The sequence below is a fragment of the Barbus barbus genome, assembly GCF_936440315.1.
Source record: "Barbus barbus genome assembly, chromosome: 19".
Classification (NCBI taxonomy): domain Eukaryota; kingdom Metazoa; phylum Chordata; class Actinopteri; order Cypriniformes; family Cyprinidae; genus Barbus; species Barbus barbus.
The window spans coordinates 10387347-10411707 of record NC_136747.1 but is presented as its reverse complement, the minus strand read 5'-3'; the positions used below and the strand labels follow the sequence as shown (position 1 = coordinate 10411707).

At 38.5% G+C, this 24361-nt stretch overlaps 1 pseudogene across 1 annotated transcript in view; it reads left to right on the top strand.

The window, feature by feature from the left end:
- Nucleotides 1-23140, top strand: part of LOC306885778 (tRNA dimethylallyltransferase-like) — a 55423-nt pseudogene extending 32283 nt beyond the window's left edge. The window contains exons 8-13 of the transcript XR_013785934.1: nt 3851-3918; nt 7078-7155; nt 18325-18434; nt 19690-19807; nt 19893-20005; nt 20108-23140. The product of XR_013785934.1 is annotated as a tRNA dimethylallyltransferase-like (transcript). The remainder of the gene's footprint in view (nt 1-3850; nt 3919-7077; nt 7156-18324; nt 18435-19689; nt 19808-19892; nt 20006-20107) is intronic.
- Nucleotides 23141-24361: the final 1221 nt, after the last annotated feature.

Here is a 24361-nt window from a genome sequence, read left to right as displayed (position 1 = left end):
ATCCTGGTTTGTGTCATCATCGAATGCAAGATTCAGAATGCAGAAGTAATGGATATAACTGATACGACACATTCCCTGCTTTTAATATCTGAAGAATTAATGCAACAGGACACAGCTGATCACTTAGAAAGACCTGTGAGGCAACTGATCCAATACTTATGCTCACATCAGATAGAGGGATGAAACTCTAAAAGTGCTGAACTTCTTAGCTAGTAAAGCATCTGTGTTGAATTGCCCAATAATAAAACGTGACATTCTATAGTTTTGTCTCATATTCATCTTTTAATCATATTTGTAAATGTCTTGACTCCACAGCCAACAGAGCAATTTTGACTTTACTGTTCCAATACTTTTGGAGGGCACTGTATATTTATATATGACATTAAAATGAACTGAAATGTAATGGATTTTATATTTTCTCAAGGACAGTCAAGGCCATTACAGCTTATCTTTTTAGTATGCTTCTCAAAGCCATTTATCGCCATTACTGTTGCTTTTGCTTATGTTAGGGTTATACAACCCTCAGTGTTAAACTTTGAGACATAACTTATCCCACACCTTGTGAGGTTCAGACAGAAGGTTCAAGATAAAAGTTTTTGAGAATAAGTGCATGAAACCCTGGAATGTGCTCGTGACACCCAAACAATTGCATTGAAACACCTTGGAAACCACTCATAACAGCCTAATAGCAACCACTTAAAAAACTCTCACATAGATATGCCTATGCAACCGCTCATTACATCCTAAAGGCCGGGACACACTAAGCTGGCGAGCAGCTATCAGCGAGCATCTGTCGAGCTTGTTTGTTTGGCGTGTTCCACACGTCGGCTTTGACGGGCTCATGTCGGCAGCAGTTTGCCCGATTCAACATATTGAATCGGCGTTGGGACCGTTGGTACAAATGAGAACTCCGATTGGATGTTCAGTTTAGTGAACGAGTCCATGCAGGAGAATTAAAGAGAAAGAAATGAAAATTAGTAAGTAGATGAAAGCAGTAAACAAGGCTGTTCTAATGTTACGTGATCTTACCCAAGCATTCCAATATGCAAATGTTTTCATAACATGACTTGCTTAACATGCTGAAAGTTATCAACGTTACTGATGTTCAAAATGGTAAGCAAGTGCTCATTTGTTTACATTTTGAATATTTAGTTTATCTCATATATCTTTGTTTTGGTTTCTCCTTTTGAATAACGAATATATACTTTTGATAGCTGCTAATATAGACAGTTAATTCCTCTCACACAGCCTCAGAACGCACGTGTTTAGTTTTCAGTCGGCTGTAGTTTGTGCGGTGTATTCAAGTGCAGCTTTTTGGTCCAGACGCTGCGAGGTGACAACACTGTTGGTTTTCGTCGCCGCTAGTACTTTGAAGTCAGCTTGGTGTGTTCTGGCCTTAACAATCACATGAAAACGCCCTGGCAACAACTCGTAACATCCTAGGATTGACATGAAAATGCCCATGCAACCACTCATAATACCCTAACGATCACATGGAAATGCCTTGGTAACCACTAATAACTGCCTAGGAATCACATGGAAATGCCCTAGCAACCACTCATAATACCTTCACCCATGCAACTGCTCATAACAGCTTAGCAATAACATGGAAACGCCCTAGCAACCACTCATAAGAGCCGGGGAATCACATAGAAACACCCTGGCAACCACTCATAATACCTTCATCGATATGACCATGCAAACACTCACACCCTAACAACCACATAGAATTGCCCCAGCATCCACCAACGACACTGTAGATTAAAGCGGTGATTTTTGCAAAGACAAGCATCATGCAGTGGTGCTGTGCCTGTCAGTGCATTTGCCGATCAGGCTATAGATCTGACACAGCAGATTACGCTGTGTAATCTTTGAATCTTGGAGCGATCAGAACATCAGCGAAGCCCATGATGCGGTGTCCTGTGCTTTTGACTGTATTTACTGATGCACTAACAATATTTGTTAGAAAAGGTGATTAATTATTGATTGTTAGTGCTGTCACATGCTCTGTTGTGCAGAGATATTGGCGGATGGACTGCACTGCGGTGTGTCTGTGTGTGTGGATGTTGATGACACAGCAGTGTCTGGGCTGCTTTGGGTGTGGCTTCTTCTGATCGATGGCCAAACGCTCGGCGCTCTGTCCAGCCGATCCCACCCCACCTCCCTCTCAGACGTCTTCGTTGGCAATCTTGCCACCCAAGCGCTTTTCTCCTCTTTCCTCACGTCATCCCACTCTCTTCCTCCCCCTTTTCCTCTTCTTTTTGTCTGCATCTGCCACCCTTCCGCCAACCCTCTCACCTTACACAGGGAGCAGTCACAAAGCAGCAAGGTCAGACTATGCCTGCCTCTCCTTTCCATTCCCTCTCAGTCTATCTCGCTCTGTCCTGTCAATAGACCCCCTCCCCTTCGGCCCGTCTGCACTGTCTGTGTCCCTGCGACCGGCTGATCTCTGTTTTGTGAGCTATATGACGACTCATTTTTACCCCAGGGTCTAGTGTTCTGATGCACCCAGTGACCGCGTTTCCATCTAAAATTGGGTCCTATTAAACATCGGATGTGATTTCACCCTTGAGTTCGCTCAGAAGGCCTAATACTTATAAAATTGTTCTTTAAATTATTCTGTATCTAATTAATAAGCATAGATAAGAAAATGTTCAAAAAGAAATGGCTTTGTCGTTTAGTCACAGTTTAATTACAGTAGCTTAAGGTATATTTGTATAATGAAATTCATTTGAAAAATGTTAGCTGTTGTGGACAAAGTACACAATCTGTCACTGAAAACATGGGAGCACTTTAAACTATTTAAAGAACTCTTTAAAGTATGTAGTTTCATCTGAGCTGGTTGATGCTTTGACGGATTGCTTGTGCTCTCAGAAGATTTTTCCCAGTGCATAAGTTGTATATGATAATTTCACGATTTGATTCGATACAATATTGATTATTTTAGAGATATATGAGGTATACATGCCAAATTTTCTCAAGGAAAAATAATCTCTTAGCTAATGCTGTAAAATGTACATGAGAGTCAGATGGTACTACATTACTATAATATTGAAGGTTAAAACTGACTGATTTTTTTTAGGCTATACAACCGCATAAATGACACTTAATGGAGTTGTTTTTGTTTATTTTGTGCTGAAACTGGTATTAATGTGGAGGACATGGTCAGTTCACTCTACATTAAACAGTGCCAAAACGGCATTTATTGTTTGCAAAATGCAATACAATGGACAGAATTGAAAATCTGAGACTTTGTTTCATATTAAAAGTACTAAAGCACAATGCTTATTGCATTGCTTATTTTGGTTTAATGCTTATTGCTTTGCTTATCGGCTTAATTTATTTATTTTTGTAAAATAAATACTTGTGCAAGGATGTGTTAAACTGATCAACAGTGTCAGTAATGATTTTTACATTGCAATAGAAGATTTCAGTTTCAAATAAATGCTTTTATTAAGCAGCACAGCCGTTTTCATTGACACTAATAAGAAATGTTTCTTGAGAAGCACATCAGCATATTAGAATGATCTTTGAAGGAACGTGTGACACTGAAGTAATAATGCTGAAAATGCAGCTTTGTCATCTCAGGAGTAAATTGCACTTTAAAATATATTTAAATAGAAAATGGTTATTTTAATTTGTAAGAATTTCACTATTACTGTTTTACTGTGTTTTTTTTATATTTTACAAAATCCATATTTTACACACATGGCACTTTTGACCAGTATATTACCCTAGCAACCGCTTAGCAACACCCTGGAAAAAGCCCTGAGCATTCTAGCATTGTGGTGCTGTTGTGGACAAAAATCACTTACATTTACTGTGTACATAAGGAATTTAGTTTTTGCAGTCAGGACTATCAGCATGGCATATTCCAGAGTATTGGCTTTAAAGAGTTTCACGAGTACCTGACAGCAAGTGAGAACATCAGGCAGGAAGAACGTGATAAACTGAAGATTAAAGTTAAGGATTCATTCACCTCATTTTGCTTGAGCTTGAATGTCTTTAGTCTTTTGTTGTTAAACTATAAACAGCTGTCAGTTCAGGCCTTGAGAATGAACACAGAGCGAGAATGTTGATGTTCTTGAAATTTTTCTGCATGAGAACAGTTATGAAACCTTTGCTGACTTCACACAAAAGAGAGCAAACACAAACTCAGACACGCATTCTGAAAGCATTTTTATGCTCTTCCAAGAAGATTTTTTTTTTTAGTTCTTAAACTCAACACAAAAAGCAGTTCCATCAGGGATTAAAATTATCATTACATTATCATTGTAATACAAAAATAGCACTACCTCCATCAGACATGTTTATTGTACGTGTCCATTATTAATAGCTGGTGATTTAATTCTCATTACTGTAATGATTACTTATGATTATGCCAACATGTTTGATGCATGTGTAAGCAAACCTATTAAAATAATACAGAGGGGACACAAATCATTGACTTGTCTTCATTTTGGAACATTTTTCTTTACCAATATGTGAATTATTTGATAACTAATTCATGTAAAAATGGTAATAAATTGACAGTCCTGTTATTTATCCAACAGGGATTATCTTCTGATTTTCATTAGGGGATTGACAGCTGCGCTGGTTTTTGAGTCTGATCAGATGTCTAAAACATTCAGTGTTTAAGACAGAATGTTCTCGGTCTTTGTTAACAGCTGCTGAGTGGCTGTAGAGAGGGAGACGTCTCTCTCTCTCTTTCTGTCAGTCAGTTGGATTGGTGTCAAGATCAATTACCGGCACGCTGAGCATGAAAGTTGCAGCACTCATAACTGTGCTCATGTCTGCTGAGAGCTCATAAGTGCGGATTGCTTGTGTTGAGTGCTGACCATTACTGGCTTGTCAATAGGCCATAAAGTCAGCAATGCTGCTCTTGGATTGGTTAGTTTGCTCTGATGTTTATATGATGGATTGTGAATTGCATTAATGTTTTCTAGGGATGCTGCTGTCTGTGAATCCAGATACCAGTATTTTAAAAGTTTAGATTCAAGATAAACCCCTGTCTGGCCAAATAAGATTTCGGTGTGGAGATGAAGGTTAGAATTATGATTATGTGGTAATACTACAGTACACAGTTAGTGTATATTAGCACTGTTTGTTGTTTGCTTTGGGATCTGAAAGAGCGTTTGGACCTGCATTTGGATTCTGGTAAAAAAAAAAAAAAAAAAAGTCATGGTTTTCACAAAAATATTAAGCAGCAACTGTTTTCAACATTGACAATAAACAGAAATGTTTCTTGAAGCAAATCAGCATATGTGACCCTGGGCCACAAAACCAGTCATAAGGGTCAATATTCTGAATAAATAAGCTTTCCACTGATGTATGGTTTGTTCAGATAGGACAATATTTGGCCGAGATACAGCTATTTGAACATCTGGAATCTGAGGGTGCAAAAAATCTAAATATTGAGAAAATCGCCCTTACAGTTGTCCAAATGAAGTCCTTAGCAATGCATATTACTAATAAAAAATTAAGTTTTGATATTTCCGGTAGGAAATTTACAAAATATCTTCATGGAACATGATCTTTACTTAAAATCCTAATGATTTTTGGCGTAAAAGAAAAATCAATAATTTTGACCCATACAATGTATTTTTGGCTATTGCTTGAAATATACCCGTGCTACTTATGACTGCTTTTGTGGTCCAGGGTCACATATTAGAATGATTTCTGAAGTATTATCTGAAACTGAAGACTGGAGTAATGATTCTGAAATTTTAGCTTTGTCATCACAGGAATAAATTACATTTTACAATATTTTAAAATAGAAAACGGTTAATGTAGTCTGCATTTTTTCTGTGCCTCAAACTGAAGGGGTGGCGCTCTGTTCTGTTGTCTACTGCACATACTTCAAACACACGTGAGGCTCGTGTTGCAATCATTTCAGAGCTTTTAGTGCCATGGGTTACTGTAAAATTTAACATAGCATGATGACACCATAGTTGTGTAGAGAGAGGAGGTGGATCTTTAATTTGGAATGAGGAGCTCAATAAGAAAATTGTCCACAAATGTGCTGATGTCTGTCAGAATAAAAGCTTTAGTGTTTATCTGGACCAGCAATGCTGTTTTTAAAAGAAATGAATACAAATGTGTTAATATTGCATGATAATACTCTGGTAGTAACTTTTGCACTAGCAGAGCAAGATGTTTAAAGGATAGTTCACACAAAAAAGGAATCGTTTACTCACCCTCATGTCAATTCAACCAAATCTGTCATGCATCAAAAAGCTCAAAAGTATCTGAAGTACAAATGTGCTCCATGTATGTGCGGTGAACAGTGTTTATATGTGAATAAATTGGTGCTGTCAAACGATTAATCGTATCCAAAATAAAAGTTTTTGTTTACATTGTTTGTGTACTGTGTATATTTATTTGTATACATAAATACACACATGCAGTGTATATTTTGAAAATATTTACACGTATTTAATATACACACATTTTTTCTTAAATATATACATGCATGTGTTTTTAGTTATATGTACATAATAAATATACACAGTATACACATGTAAACACTTTTATTTTGTATGCGATTAATCGATTGACAGCACTAGAGTAAATAAATCTGTTCATCAAATAAAGCAAATTGTGTCTCTTCAGAAGGCTTGGAATTAAACCACTTGATTCAAATTGATTACTTTTACAAGGTCTTTTTGTTGTTTGATGCGTGAAAGTTTTGTTGGCATGGACTCTTAAAGGACAAAAACGATGAGTGAATATTTTGGTTGAAGTGTCCTGTTAAATGTCCAATATTTGTTGAATCATAAATTTGACCATATTGTGTAGTCTTAGTACACAGACACAGTCCAATGTGCTCTGGCACCAGTGGTTAGAGGATATACTGAAGGTGAAGTGGATTGAGAGAGGGGGCGGCTGAGGGTTTTAATGGAACTGCCTCTTCCTCTTCCCCTCGTCCTCTAGGTTTTGCTATTAAGCACTTAAAATTGTGTCAGTAAATCCATCATGCATGATTTTTTTTTTTACTTTATTTCTCCCACAAACATCTTGCATAGTATTTGGTGTGACCACCATATATTGATCTCGTTATTTCCTCCCCTCTCACAGGGATCGAGTCTGTCAAACAGGTGACCCGCCACTACGCCCGAAAATAGAACAAATGGGTCCGCAACCGATTCCTCAAGAGTAAGCCTCACTGAATACACACTCTTTTCTTAGTTTGGGTGCTGGTGTGGTGTAGTGGTCAAGTTCAGAAAGCAGCTTATTTGATCCCCACAAGATACCAAAATGCAGCTTTTTCCAGCCATAATATGCCTGGAATAAATTCATGCATGAAATCTTTAATGTGAGTTCTTTTCCCCTTTCCACCCTGTTGCTTGTGTTTGAGAGTTTAATGGTCTGTGAGGTACGGCCTCTGCTGCTGGATGCTAAGTAACACCACAGCTGTGCTAGTTCACAGTGCATCGTAGCCACTGGCTTTAATTTGGATCACACTTACTCTCAAGGGAATTGTAGCTGCAGTTCACTCATTTCAGTTCTGAATTGAGTGCGCATTATATGTTAGCTTAACTCATGGCTTGTCTATTGTATATTGGCTTCATTCACCCTCAGAGGTTACTGGAGCTGTGTATGTGTGTCTTTTTTTTGTTTTCTTTCAGTACGGTCCAATGGTCAGGTAATCACAGCCGTTTTTAACGAGATGGACTTCACACAGACCATTAAACACACAAACAGTGTAGAAATACTATGTGTGTGTTTGAAGGCTACCCCTCCCTTACAGACAGGCTCAAAATTCCAAGGCTCAGGGTTCAGTATTTACCGGCCTTGGGTTGATAAAAGATCAAATGCTTGTAAAGCTGGGGTGTTTCAAGACACGGTCAGTCTGAACGGTTTGTACTTTTACTTCCTAACAGACAACAGCTTGAATCAACGAACCCTTCAATGGATGAACAGCTGTGTGTGCATGTGTGTGCTGGTGACGTCAGGGTGTGAAGTTTATCTAGAGAAAGTAAGTGAAGGATGCTTTATATAATGAAGAATGTACAAGTGAAGCACTGTTAGTTGTTTGCATAATAAAAGCTGTAAAGTTAAAAGGAGGGTGTGTATACATGTGGCACAGGGGATGGTCACACAGGTTGTCTTGGTGTATACAGAAACAGCTAGGGTTAGGGTCCCATGGGTGGGGTTTTTAAAGATATAAACTAATTTTAACTTTATGCTCGTAGAGTGAGATGCTGGCACAGTGGTTTGTCTGATGCATATATACATAGACGAAGTGCAATAGCTTATTCTGTGTATACAAGCTTAAAAAAAAATTTGCCCAAAAATAATTATTTTGTCATGTTGTTCCAAATCTTCTTGATAAGGTTGATAAATCTTCTTGTACTCTCATGAACACGCCAAGTAGAGCTCGGGTTCCTCACCTACCTTACTCTACTTCCTGTAAGCCCCTCAGCATTGACCAAATTGGTCTCTTCGATTTACCTTGGATTTCCACTAAATGAGTCTTTGGCCTCCTCACAACATTATCCGGGCATTCCCTTTGGATTCTGACCCCTGTTTCTGAGGATGCTGGACTGGATTACCCCTTGCTCCCCATCCCTACAGAGGCTACCAGCAATCCTGTTAGCCCTAATGAGATTAGGCAGAGACAGTGGCTAGCCCTCATTAAGAGTAGTTTTGTGTCCCGCCATATGCGGCAGACCCTAAACACAAGGGCAGCTGGCTTTAGTGAGATGTCGGTGAATGTGGCCTTCCTCTACTGCCTCTTTTCATCCCTTGAGTTATATGAAGAGGAGCCTCATCTTCACCAGATGGTCTGGTGCTTTGATCAGTGATCAGTCCTGTAGTGCGGTACATTTCTGCTCCATCTATGAAGTTTATTAATCATTTTGCCATCCTATTTACATGAGAAAATAATTACACAAGTAGTAAGCTAAATTTCTCTCTACATTTCCTCTTTTAATAGCCTCGTTAGCTAGTCCATCTCAAGTTCAAACCATTTTTTCTGTAACTAGTCGAGACAAGTTCTTCCAAGTTCATGCCAGGGCCAAATGCTCTTGAAAATATGGTCTTGAACTCGAACTTGAGACAGATTTGAGTCAGAGTCTAGTCTAGTCTGGGGTGAGAGTGCTACAACGCTGCTATTAGATTTCTAAGAAGCAGCTAAACTCAACTTTTACTGATGCCTTACTTAACCAGGTTCACCAGGCCAGTGGGCCTCAAGTCATTGCACCTCAAGGTTGTTTCATCCTCGCTGAGCCCCTAGCATTTATTCCCACCACTCTCCCACCCTTTTTGCTGGACTCTGACCCGCTTTTGGTCTGGTTAAGATCCTGTGGCTGCCTGTCAGTGGCCTAACTGATCCCTCCCTCCACACCCCACGCATCCCAGGGCCTCATGGGGCCCTCAGCTGACCGGTCTAATCCTGCAGGCATTAGTGTACTGCTAGGAATTCAGATTGATGGCAGGAGGTTGGAGTCTGTGGTGTGGCCTCTTGGGGATAAGGACTGTGGGGCCATTGAGGGCAAACTTGGGTTCATTGTCCTCTTGGCCTCTACAAGGTGATCAACAATTCCTCTTTCCTTTTTCATTTCATTTGTTGATTATTTGTGAATTAAGCTTTAAGCTGACATGTATGGGCCAGTTTACTATGTTGATCTTGTTGGCCCAAGAAGGGAACATCACTCTCATAGCAGTCAAAAATTCTTTGGGAAAAGTCATTCTTGTGATATGCAACCCTTAATAAAATCAATTGATTTGCAGCCAGTTGCCAGCACAAATAGTCAGCACGCTTCTTCGTAGAGCTGTGCCCATTTGAACCCTACTGTTTGGCATTAGGGTGAACCTGAGCACCTTTTCCGTCTGTGCTTCCCCAGGAAGGTTGGGCCAAGTAGCTTTGGGGGTAACTGTGACAACGGCTCAGTTGACGGCTCTGGGAGGCAATGTGAGCGTTAAATAAGAGTCTCTTGCCTTTTGTCAGTGATAGGGGAAACCTGAGTGGGATGCGCAACAGGTGCGACATAGAAAAGTGTCCCCTTACACTCCGCACACCTCAGGACACGCCCCATACTCCCAAAATACATTCCCGCTGGAAGACTGCTGCCAGCCGCTTGCATACGGCCTTGGTGTGCATTAAACGTGTGCTGAGCTTGTGAGAGGATGTACAGAGAAATACTGACGATGGCCACGTAATGTATAAGTAAATGAGATTAAGGGATGATAGACGCAAAAACACAGCTGTTGAGGTGTTGACCTGGTGGCGGCAACCTACAGCTGGAAGTCTAATGGTTACAGCTGTCGGTAGCTCAATCTCTTAGCCCTCATTTCCTGTTCGGAATGTCCAAAATTTACTGACAAAGTCCTACAGCTGTTCAACAGGTGTCCTGTTCTGAAATCCATATCTACTGCATCGTTCTTTCCTGCCCTAGGCTCTCTTATCACACAAACAGCAGCAGGTGCGACTGCTTGGTGTGTTTTCTGATGCCCATGTCTTAGGAGACTCTAGAGGATCTGCCAGTTGGTGAGCGGGGAAGACGGCAGCCGTGCGTCTGTCTGCCGTGAGACCCTTGTTCTCTCGTCTTTTCCACCATTCAAGTCCGGCAAGATTACTTGACTTAGATTTCACTGAGATTTTCATTTTGGGCGGGAGGGAGAGACCTCCGTTCAGCATCTGTTTACCCCCAGATGGCCATTGTTGCCCTGTTCCCTCTAATTTCTATATCCCTGAGAGAGGGGTTTAAAGAGGTACATAAAGGTACAAAAAAAGAAAGTCCTCCACTCCCCACATGGCTCAGGTAGGCCAGGTGTCTCTGTGCAGGCCCACCTGCTGCCGCTCTTTTCTGGCATGTACAATAGCAGACATAAAGACTGCAGAACTTTCTTTGATTAGGAGCGACTGCAAGCAAGAAGCAACAAGGTTTAGTTTGTGCTAAAGAGATGCTTTACGTCAGCTAAGTGGGACGCTGGGTCGCTTGTGTGAAGGAACACCTGTGTGTTTGATGCTAATGCAAAATAGGGGTCGACCGATATGTGTTTTTCAGGGCCGATGCCGATACCGATTATTACAGACCAAGTAGACCGATAACCGATATATTGAACCGATATATATGTCTGGTGCAAAAATGAAAATGAATGTCAAAATTAAGAATAACAAGGGCTCTGACAAAAACGGCCTTCCCTAGTGTTGGTTGCACTTCTTACTCTTGTCTTCCCCCATGCATTCATCTACAATAAGGGTAATATATATAGAGAGAGTTAAAAGTGGGGCCACTGTATGCTTCATGATTAAGCCTATGAATACTAAATACTACAGCTAAACAGCTTGGGGAAATGTAAGTATTTGGCTTCAATAATTTACATGTTAGAAATGTATGTGTAATAGCATAACCTCTCATAATTCTTCATTAATTATTCTCGGTTGACTAAATCATAACCTACAAGAGGTGACTATTCAATTCATCATCTAATGCACATCAGTTGATTAATTTAAAAAGCGCAATGTATATAATAAGTGTAAATAATTTAATTGTCTTCATAGCTCCATTGTAGAAGTTGCGAAGAAGACCGCAACTATTTTAATGAAACTATAACACTAATAGCCTGTCCTAGGCTCACTTGGTTCAATAGCCTATTGAAATGTCCCAATTTCCATCATCCTAATCTTGGCCTATGTGACAGTAACTTAATCTTGGCCTATGTGACAGTATCTTAGTCTTGGCCTATGTGACAGTAATTTCCATTAGTTTTCATTTACAGAGCAGTGCAAATGAAGGCATAAAACATTAATTTAATTTATCTTTTAATCAAATGAGAGTTGAACTCTATTTTTTGGCAAACAAATGTGTTTACTATTAAAATTAAAACATGTAAGAAATAGCTTATTGTGTGATTGTTCTTTTAAACAAAAGTTGTATTAATTGTAGTAGCATTAGTAAATAAACCAAACTTTTATTTTGACGGGTTGCCATGAGGACCTCTTAAGTTTCTGTAGGCTATTTATGATATGACGATCGTTTTACTCAAACGAAACAGTCAAATGCTCATGAAGTAACTCTCAGAGCAGTTCTGGGGATGATGTTCATGTATTTATGTCCTCATTTAGTGACATGGCAGATGCGGAAAACACCGCGAGCGTCGCGCACTTCAGTGTGTGTGTGTGTGTGTGTGTGTCAAAACCGCGCGCCTGTGCCTTTCACATATACAGAGACACGCCGAACATGCAGAATTCATATTTAAATAGTCTTTTTGCAGCTTAATGTTTACAGATAGTCCATATTGTGAGTCGATTTAAGTGTACTGACCTACTTTTGATTAATTCATCCAAACTTTGACTAATTCCGTGACTCCGCGTTATACAGTAAATTCCATATGACTGGATTCCGCGATTCCCCCTGCGTTTCCCCCATCTCGGAAACCATAAAGATAATATTGTTGTTTTTACAACTTCAGTGTAGTGGATTGTAATTTATTGCAACTTGTGCAACGTCTGCTGCTGCCTTTGAGAGAGAACTGATGCGTGATGAAGCAGCACCAGTTAGCAAGCACTTTCGGTGTGGTGTGAGAGTGCCTTTAGTCTTCCACGTTGATTGGTCGGACTCCTGAATCTCAACAAATCAGATGCGCGGTGGGCGGAGACTGCTCTAGGCCACAGAGTGGTGAGTTCCGACAGGCTGCATCAGAGCCAAATAGCGCGTTTCAAAATTAAATAATTTTATCGGCACATCGGTTTTGAAAATTACCGATGCCGATTATCATAAAAATGCTTAATATCGGTGCAAATAATCGGCCAGGTCGATAATCGGTCGACCCCTAATGCAAAACATGTACAGGCAAATTAAAAGGATTTAGTTCTATAAAGCTGTTTGTATCTCATTTGGAGCATGACACATCTTTATGCATATTTTTAGTTTTTTGCTGGGGGAAAGTAATGGATTTTAGATTTAGATTTTGTTCAGAATTAATATTTGGTGGGTTTAATCCACTATGCCATTTTGACTTTTATTTTCTTGCGACCTTACGTGAAGTATTATGACAAAATGCATTATGAAGAAGAATTGAGCCTGTTCTGCATTAGAGCTAAAATTAGCATTACGCTACATAAGACAATTTATGAGATTAATTGTGCACTTTTACTCAAAACTTGCTTTAAACCACTATCGAGTGTTTGTAATAACTTCCTTTTGCGATCACATGTGGAATTTGGTTGTCTACTGTTGATAAAATATGCTATTTATATCCTTTTTTTGCTGTACAAATAGGGCTGGGTGATATGGCCAAAAAATGATCACGATTTTTTTTTCATATCAGTCAATGTCGATAATTATCACGATAAATGTCAAATTTATTTCTTTCAAGTTTAAAGTCAGAACTTTGCTCCATTTGCAAATTTTTCTTAACAAAATAAATATCTAAATAGAAAAATGAATTTCTTAGTTTCTGCATGTTCTAATGAGTGATATTTTCTCAAATCAAGAAACAGGTTTGGGTTGCCTAATAATAATAATATAACTTTTTTTTGTCTCTTAGAAGTGCACATTTGATAGTAGCTTGAGTTAGGATGCAGAGGAAATTATTATTTTTCTTTTCATTTTTAAAATCTGTAACATCTGTAAAAATTGTACCAATTGTTATATATGGTTAAATTTATTCTTTTTTTTTTTTTTTAATTAAGCTTATGATCTCCCATAGTAGCATACATTTAAATCATGATAAACACAATTAAAACCACACATATAGCACCTCAATACCATGGTAAAAATAACTATATGGTTTTTAGGTAGCCTGTTTGTATGAAAAACAGTAGTCTAAAAACATTATGTATAAATGCACACATGCTATAGCTTAATCACAAATACATACTATAATTAAATGCCATTACTCCTGTAATAAAATTCAATGTGAATATCTCTGCCACAATACCATGGTGCAGTGAGTGTTACAGTTGCTACAGTAAATCCATGGTAAATGATGGCGATGTGTAGATTGAAAAGCCTTCTGACTGCACAGTGTTTCTCCTGTTTGGCTATCAACTAGTTTAAATCACAGAGTCGTTTGTGTTCATCACTGAATTCAAGCGCTTCACACTGGATCTCACAGTGCTGTTTAGTGTTCGTGTGACCGAGTAAACGCATCTGCTCTAGTGAGCTCGCGCCGCTTTGATCCGAGCGGATAAACGCTCCGTGTGGCAGGAGTCGTGTGGTTTCGTTCCGCTTTTGGCTCATAAACATTATATTGAGCATTTATCGAACTCTTCATATCGTTTTATCGAGGAAAATTATATCGTGATAATTATCGGTATCGAATTATCGCCCAGCCCTATGTACAAATTAGCATTTCAGATGTACGCATTCATTATTATGAAAATCTTAAGAAAATCACATACAAACCATATCCTATCATAATTGTGTTTATCATCTTATATAATCTATATAGTGGCTGTCGTCATGTTCATTTCTGCTGTGTAAAAGCCTTAACATGTATGCTCTGGCTGAAACTCATGTTGTTTGTGATGTTACAACCGCCTCTCCGTTCTTAAGTTGCCAGGTATACATTCCAAGTATAATACACATTAGAAAAAGGATATATTTTCATTTTTGTTTGTCTATATACACTATTTAAAAAAACCGCAACCCACAGCTCTGTAATGTTTCCCACGACTGCATTTTCAAAATAGCCCAATTGTGCGGGAAAACCGCGACCCTGGCAACACTGTTTCTCTGTACCGTTATCACACAATGATAGATAACCTTCTGCGCTGCGATGACTGCAAGAAGTTGGGGTCAAACCTTATCAAACGATTAATTTGCGTTAAAATATTAACACGTAAAAATTTTTTTGATTAATCGCATGCGTTAACGTGTTAACGCTGACAGCCCTAATATAAATATATAGGCCTATTTATATTTTGATACAGCGGGTGTTTGAGGTATTTTTAAATCATCATTTTAATACATTTCATGATATGCTATGCCCACATTTTATTATTTGGTTGTCATTTAAGTTTATAATTCTCTATTACAATTATTTTATTGTGTCTTGTTTAATATTATGGATGCTGTAATTGTTGTGTTTCAGGATTATGTAAGATTTATTGGTGTCATCTGCTCTAATTGTAAACAAAAACAGGGTGATAAGGAAGTTAACTGCATTTGGAGTCAGTCCAGTGGTTAGTCAAGGGTCAAATTAGAAACGGTTTGTTTGTTTGTTCCTTTTTGTCAGATGTTGAGGAACTGTTTGACAAAGAATTAGATTTTCTGTGATATGGTTACAAACGATCTTCAGCATTTGTGTACTTTGCATTTTATGCAAATATTTATGCAAATTTTTGCATAGTGGTTATTTACCTTAGAGACTTCTTGCGTTTTTAAGAAGTGTTTAAGCATGTTTCTCTTTGTGACGGTGCTGGACTTGTGCAACATTCACCTCAGGCAAACGGGTGTGAAGGCTGGATGATATTATCGGCAGTATCTTTGTGATCTGGTGGCTATTCTAAATTCTCCTTTACTTCTGTTATTGTTCTTTTGAGCTGAACTCCTTGTAATCTTCTAAGAGGGTTTCAACAGGAGAAATTATAGTGTAACTGTACAGCAGTTTTGTAATAAGAAATCATGTTTGTTAGAGAAGGGCTAAGTTTTACTTTGCTGACTTTGTGCCCCTAAGCCAGTAGTTTGTCAAAATGCATTCTGCACATTGTAAGAGGTCAGATTTCTTCTTTATAAAAAAAATAAATAAATAAATAAAATTCAAATATGAAGCAATGTTTAGTTGTCACTCTTCTTGGATGCACTCCATTTTTATAGCACCATTGTGCAATTCAGTAATGAGAATTAATAAATAGGGCTACACTTCTTGAGAGTTCTTCCATATTCGGCCTGTGTTTGTCAGCTTTACTAACATTTCCTCAAAGAAAAACAAACATTTGTAACTACAGGATGTCATTTCAAGTAGTTTGACAGTTCAAATAGACTGCGTTTGAAAATAGCAGCTCTAAAAATATCACAGCAGACAGAGATGCTGCTTTGAAACTGGCTATCACAGCAGGAACATTTTAAGTGTTCATGTCTTCATGAGGACATAATTAAGCCTCCCTGAGCCAAGCCACTGCAACTGGTCATAGTGACACTTCAATGACCAAAGTTAGCTTTCTTGGATCAAATCAAATTGCATTAGTTAAGTGGTTTTCTCCACTTTTGTTTTTTTTACCTGATGCAGTAATATTTTGACAATTGCTTTTTTTGTTCTTGCCTTTTATTCATTTTTAAAACTCAAGCACCGCACCATGGCAGTGCCAGTTTTACCATGAAATACCATGTTTTAGGACCTGTGCCATGGCAGACCATGTAAAACCACTTTCCATGAATGTGATAATCAGTTCTTTGTTACTACCTGTTATCATTTTAAACATGGTGCCATCACAGTACTGCATGTAGATAAAAAGTAAAGTAAAGTCGTGACGTATTGTCAAGTATGGTGACCCATACTCGAAATTGGTGCTCTGCGTTTAACCCATCCAAGTGCACACACACAGCAGTGAGTAGTGAACAAATGCACACACACACACACACACACACACACCGTGAACACACACCCGGAGCAGTGGGCAGCCATGCTGCAGCGCCCGGGGAGCAATTGGGGGTTCGGTGCCTTGCTCAAGGGCACCTCAGTCGTGGTATTGAGGGTGGAGAGAGCGCTGGACATTCACTCCCCCCACCTACAATCCCTGCCGGCCGGGGACTCGAACCCGCAACCTTTCGATTACGAGTCCGACTCTCTAACCATTAGGCCACAACTTCCCCCAAGATGATGTCATATTACATTTAACTATCTGTCCAAACAGATCAACAGTCTCTAATGTTTGCTTAAATATGTTCACACTTATGGTATGATATGGAATAGTTTAGTGCAGCACCAGACAGCGAATATCAGAGAAGAGAGGATTTCACTAGCTTTTTATACATATATTTCACATGAACTGTGATTTATGCAAAACAAAGATTAAAATGCGGTCTTCGTCGAAGACTTAAAGCACATACAGGAGGTGAATAATAGCCCGTTTAAACTGATAAATTTTCCTGCTTTATTGCACTTTATGAAATTTCCATCTGTCCCCCCACAGTTTTGTAATGAAGTGTAGCTAGCTACTTTTTCAGAAGTGTAGCTTGAATGTAGCTTAACTACTTTAATTTACGAATAGCTTGTAGCTGGTCAAGCTACAGTTTCAGAATAGCTTCCCCAACACTGCTGGCCATTGTGTCTAATTAGAGAAGTTGGAGGATTTGAGTAAAGCTTGACAGCAGGTCATGACCTCTCATTTGAAGAAAAAGATGAGTTTTTCCCTAGACGGATTTTTAAATTATGACACAAATTTGTTTCTGTGTTTCAGACGGCAATTTAGATTTTTACTACTTACAATGTATGACTGCATCTCAAAGCCATGTGATGAAAGTATTTTAGGTTTTCGCAACATTTCAGAATGCCTGTTCAGTGTTTTTGTAACAAGTTCTGAGCACATTGTGTAGCTTACTGAGCCAAGCATTGGGTTGAGTGATTGTACAGCCAACAACAACCCTAAATGTTGAACTTCGGGACCTAAATTGCTATGACATGAATGACGCATCAAATTATGAGAAGAGATTGACTGTTACAGTGGGATCAAAATCTTTTGTCTAGATCCCAAATATCATCTAGGGACCCGAATAGCATAGAGACATGGACCCAGAACACCCTTATAAACTGAATCTTTTCTGTTTTATGTGTGTAAGACCGTTTTTTCTTTCTTCTGCATGTTTAACGTATGGGCCTCTCATTATCTGTGCACGTCTGCTGTATTATGCGTGGATCAATAGCATTGAGCGAGGTAGAGTGAGGTCGTCTCTGCTGACACTGTCAGAATGCTGTTTGAGATTATCGAGCGGCAGTGATTCAGCAGGTTCAGGCTGCTGCAGGCCCTCCCCGCTTCTCCATACTGATTCACTGCACCACACCATACCACCAGACCTATTCTGTACCTTTCTTCCCTTTTGCCTTCAACATTTTTAATTGGAAGATTAACAAGTTTAAAGATCCTATGATAGTTTTTTTGACTTTACGTCCTTGTGTGTTAGCTTTCCCCCCCATAACCAGCAAATCATGGTCATTGTTTTCCCCAGTGCACTCAAGCTGGAAGTTAAGGAAAGTAATTTATTCATTAGCCTAAGATTTAACATGAACTTTTCTCAATTAGATTTAGTCAAGAACATCAGCTGGGTATATGGTGTTCACGCCATTAGATTGCACCATGATTTTTCTGCAAGTTTAATCAAGATGCTATTTCATCAGTTTCATCTTTTGTCAATTTGTCTTCTGAATCTTCAGGACCTGCTGGCAATGTGCCACCAGTTTACGGTCTGGATGTGACAGACTTGACCAATTGGGAGCAAACTGTACTTACTCCTGCTTTAGAGATTCTGGACTGCCTCCAAAAGGTTTGACTTGTTTTCTTTCTTGTTTTGTCGGCAAATAATGTCTCCTTTACACCCCACTGATCATTAGTTGTCTTGTGAACCCAACCATGGTGGTTCTGCATAATAGTTTGTGTTGCTAGTTTCCTGTTAGTGATTTTTGGTAGCGTTTTTTATGGAATTAAGGTCATTGCATAGAGTCCGAAATTTTTGCGTGCGTTTTTATGGAATTCTTCATCCTTTCTTATCCAAATGCATGCTACGGATGCGAAAACACAGAAAACCTAATCCTAAACCTAAAAAATATATTTTTTTTTATGACGGACGAAAGTTTCAAAGGCAGTGTGTAAACGTGATTGACACAACGCGAGGTCGTATTTATTTTTTAACGTGCGAAAATTTCGGACTCGTGTGCAGTGACCTTTAGGGGTATTTTTTCTTTGTTTTTTTTAAGACAGGTGACCAACAAAAGTGCTGTTTTAAGTGACATTTTAAAAGGAACAAGTAGTGGTTGACCGATATTGGTTTTTTTTTTTTTTTTTTTTTTTTTTTTGACAACCGATACCGATTTCTTATAGAGTAGGGTGGCCACTTTAACATTTTTATATATGTTTATAACATTTTTATGTATATAACATTTTTATTTTAATTAATATTTAAGAAATTTGAAAATGAATTTAAAAAAGTCAAATAAACATTTTGGATGACAACTAAATCCTGTCCACGAGCAACTGTCACACGATCATGCACACTTCACACAACCTCACAGCTGGATTTGCAAGTTTTGGGAAATTAAATGTTTATTAGACATTCAAAGATTTGTTTAAATTATATTTAGGTATTTGCCGCTTGCGGACTCCTAAATGAGAAAGTATTATATGCCTTTTTATATTAGTAATGATATAAAAGCATACGTCATAATTTTTTGTATATCTTTTAATTCCTTTGTTTAACAGTTCTATCCAATAATTAGACTTATATCTGTATTTGACAGAACTGTTAAAAGGTGACACAATCAGGAGGGAGAATGTGAGCATTGCATGCTCAGGTGCTACAGTTCTCAGGGCCATCAAAATAAAAGTCCCGTATCTAACACATCAGCCAAACAGTAAAACTTGTCTGCCGATATCGGTGGACCACTAGTAACAAGTCATTTACACACAACCGTGTTTTATCTATTTATAGTATTTAGCCATCTTAATTTCTTATGATTTTTTTTCATATCAGTTACTTATCCCCAACCCCTCTCATAGCGCCTCTTCTCTTAAAACCATTTCAGGGAGAGCAGCCATATGCACAGCCAATCAGAGCAGAGGGGGTGGAGCCGCGCAACAAGAGGAGTCACCACATGTGCGACCTGTGTGATAAGGTGATCATTGGCGACTTGGAATGGACGGGTGAGTTTTTGCTCTAGTCAAACCAATGCATTTTCAAATGTCTTAAGACGACAGACTTTAATATTTGAACTATCCTGTTCTCCAGCACACCAGAAGTCCAAAAACCATCTTTATCAAGTCCGCAAGAGGAGAAAAGCCGAGCAAGCCTCAGATCAGGACCCAAACCCTACCGAACATCAAAATGTCAGTCACAGGCAGGTACCTGTACTATAGCTCTGTTGAGGTCGAGCTCACAGATGGAACAAAGAAATGAAGTGCCCATAATGTATTTTTTAGATCAATATATGAAGGTACTTTCAGATTGATTGGTTTGCAGTGGGCTGCAGCGATACCTGAACTCTCCCTGTGGAGTAGCAGAATGCACTTCAGGGTCTGTGATATTTGGACACCCGGATTTTATGGTTTTTCCCATCTGCCACAGACCAAGGGGGTATGGCTAATATCTGGATTTGTATTCTTGCACTGGACAGATGTCTTCCCCACTGCTGATTTTGTCTGAGCGGTGCACTTTTTAACCACATCTAACCGCATCTACTTCTCTTTTAAACCACACTGCGGTGAGCTGTGCTAACCTCTTTGGCTACTCTGACTGAACTCAAAATACATCACTGCTGATGTTGGATTACTGCATCACATTTTTCTCTGCTGATCAAGAACGGAAGGTTATTTTTTTTATTATTAAATCGGATGCCAGACTTTATTTGGAAGTCTTAAATTTATGTAAGCGTCTGATCAGTTTGGGTCAGAATATAACTATGACTTCAAGCAGATGTGGACATTCTTTCCTCAGGATTCCCAGTGCCTTTTTCTGTGATGACGTCCAACCAAAAACGTATTCTTTCTCATGCCATTCCAAAACCATTCATTCTTTCGTGGAACACAAAATAAGACAATGTGAAGAATGTCCACGTTGCTCATTTCCATAAAATGACTAAGTCATATAATATGGCATTAGAAGACTTGACCCATAAATCTTATTGGCTATTTTACAGGGTTTTTGTCCCATTGGAGCTTGCATGGAAAAGAGCAGCCTGAACATTCCTCAAAATATCTTCTTTTGTAACAGCATAAGCCTGAATCAATTTGACTTAAACCATCACATTTTAAGACTCAACTGCATTTGGTTTTTGGTTGGGGTGTTTTTATTTCTTGACTTTTACAGAATGATCTGTCTATCACTGCATACATTATGTAAATGTAATTAAAGAGTTTTTTTTATAATTTTTTATAATGACTTATCTGAACAGATCTGTGTTTATTATCTAATCAAATGAGTCGGGAAAAACTTTTAGCATAAAGTCATCAGGGTTGCTTGGGTGATGAGCCACCAATACCGGCTCACAACTTCGTAATCCTTGGCTGAGAGCCACAAGCTACCTAATTTTTCTTTCTCCCTCTCTTTTGATCCCTGCTCTGCATCGATGTATGTGCTCCAGTGTGGAAATTCAGCAAGTTCACAGCATAACACTCATTTGCCTCCCTGTCCAGGCTAAATATACTTCACACATACAATAGCTGGAAGGGAGAGTGTGTACATAGTGCCTGAAAGTGGCTGTCCCACATTTGCACTGATGTGGGTCACTGATTTGAACTGTGCGGGTGCTGGTGATTCCGGTATAAGGGGGTGACGGACCGCCTCTCATTCTTGTGTGATTGTGAGTTTTATTTTAGCTCCGCGAGAGTCCAAGGCTTGGCGGGAAAGTCTTAGTGGGTCAGCTGAGCTTCCTCTTGACGGATAACGACTCATTTAGATCGGGGAGTTCTCAAGGATGAAAGTGAATGGAAAAAGAACAAAGGCAAACAGCAGTCAGCTGGCATTTGTTGACCTAGCATGTTGTCTGACTGTGTTTTTGAAGACCTATGTTTATTTCAAGAAATGGTAGGGCTTAACACTGTTTTAGTAGTTTGACCACTGCTTTTAAGAACATTTTGCTTTATTGACTCATCCTTTTGTTGTTCCAAACCCATTTGATTTTCTTCTGCCCAATGCAACAGGAGAAATTTTGAAGAGTGTTCTGGTCGCTCATTTCCATGCAGTGACAAATTAGAACTGATCTGCAATCAAGGATGCAAAAACTCCAAAAAAGAAGCATAAATGTAGTTGATTCAATATTTGTGCTACAATTGCTTTGTGTCCAAAACTATCATGTAATTGCCTGTAAAGTGACTACCAAAGTCAGAATTTATCATATGGGTTTAAAACAACATGAAACAGTAGATTTTGAGTGAACTGTTTTAAAGATACAATTGTGAGTACAGCTTCCCTACAATGCTTTCACCCTTTGTTGAATGCTCAGCTCGCTTTTATTTAATATGCAGTTTGTTTGTTATGCAAGAACATTTGTTTACCTCACACTGGGATGATTAGGCAGTTTAGTACTGCTGTTAGATTGATTCTGTTTCTTCCCCCTTCCCTCCCTTCCAACTGCTGATTCATTCCTTGAATAAAAGAAAACGAGCTGATGTAATACTTAAATAGCACAAGTTAAGCCACGCTGAGAACTGGAGAATTGGGTCAAGTTTGTTTGCTTGATTATCCTGTTATGTTCAGCCATGTTTAGAGCCCATAGCATGTCATGATTATAAAGGAACTGTGAAAGTGTGCTTAGTCATGAGGTTCAATCCCAAATCGCTTATTCATATTACTTACTTACTCTGGCCCTTTTTAGATTAATGCATCTATATGCCTATTTGTAAATATTATGTAAAATATTTAATTTTGGTTGTGTATCTCATTTGTTATTACATTGTAGGAATATTTACATTCTGATGCTACTTTGATTTCTGTATATCTGTATCTATATAGCCCAATGAAAAGCCCATATCAGCCAAGCCATATCTGTTAGATTAGGGTTACTTTGACTCAGATGATAACACATTGCATGTGCTACAATTGAATTTTTTCACAACCCCTTACAATATGCAAAATTATTGGTTTTCTGGTGCTATATATTGGTGCACAATGTGCATGACGTTGTATGTTTCAGTACTTCATATATTTGAGTACATAATTTACCACATTAGTTTGGTTTACCCAACCCCTTTAAAAAAAATCTTATTGATCAAAATCTTTAATGTTTTTGAAAGAAGTCTCTTATTCTCACCAGGGCTGCATTTATTTGATCAAAAATACAGTAAAATGTAACTACAATTTAAAAACTTTTTTAAATATATGTTTTAAAATGTAATTATTTAATGTGATGACACAGCTGAATTTTCAGCATCATTACTCCAGTCTTCAGTGTCACATGATCTTTCAGAAATCATTCTAATATGCTGATTTATGAGAAACACTCTGTATTTTCAATGTTTAAAATAAAAAAACCATTTTTACCCAGGATTCTTTGATGAATTTAAAGTTCAGAAGCATTTATTTAAAATAAAAAATAAATTGTAACGTTATAAATGTATATACTGTTGCTTTTGGTCTATTTAATGCATCCTTGCTGAATAATAATACAAATTTATTTAAAAGAAAACAAACCTTACTGACCTCGAAATTTTGAATGATAGTATGTGTTTGTACTTTGTGCAAGTCTGAGAATTGGGATTCAGCCTATGTATTTGTGCGTTGTTGAAGAACTTATCAGGATGTGTATCTGTGTGCAGCGAATGAGGGTCATGGTTAGACACAGTCCATTCCCTCCACTGGCCCCTTATCAAGGCCCGGTAACCTCCGAAACCCAACCGACATGCATGATTCGGTTTCCTTTCATTGTCTTATCTCCCTCTCTCCTTCACTTTCTCTGATATTCCCCCTCTCCTCTTACCGTTCTCCTCCATTACTTGAATATCAGCTTAAATGGGGAGGTCACGTCTTCATATTCTCTCTGCTCCCTCAGCTTTTCTTGTTCTCCCTCCGCTATCTGTCTGTGTCTCTCATTTTCTCTCTTGCAGTAATGATAGCATAGAGAATGAATCATGTTGTTCTGGAGTGCAGTGGAACAGTCTGTACACCCAGTCCTTACCAGAGGTCAGCTTTGTGATGGAGTTAGTAATAGCCATGCGGCATACTGCACTTCAAGCTTGCCGGCTCCCCTCACTGTGGAGAATTAGTGTCAGTTAAGGTGTATATATTGCATTGCATAAACCAGAACGCTGATAACATGCCTTTTAACCTGCTGTACTGTGGCCTGACATTGAACAGTGTCTGTTTGTATTCAGAGGCTTGGGCATTGTCGAGAATGTTTGTCTAAATATCTCTACTATAACTCAGTAGTTATTAATGACAGGTGTGTATAGCTTTTATTGGATTTATTTCTTTATTTATGCAAGAATACCATGGTATAACATCTGAATGGTTTGATTTCAATCCAAAATTCTTTTGAAATTAGTCTGTGAACAAGTGCTGTTTTCTGGTATGATTTGGTCAATATCTGTTCCAAGTGCAATGTGGAAAATGTAGTATAACTTGGCCTTTAGAAAAACCAGGCTGTGAGTGTATTATGCTACTGATGACGTTTTCATCACAACCACTGTTTGCATATCCTAGCATGTGTGTAAAAACTAGTGGTGTAACGGTACACAAGCATGACGTCTGGTTTCAATATACCG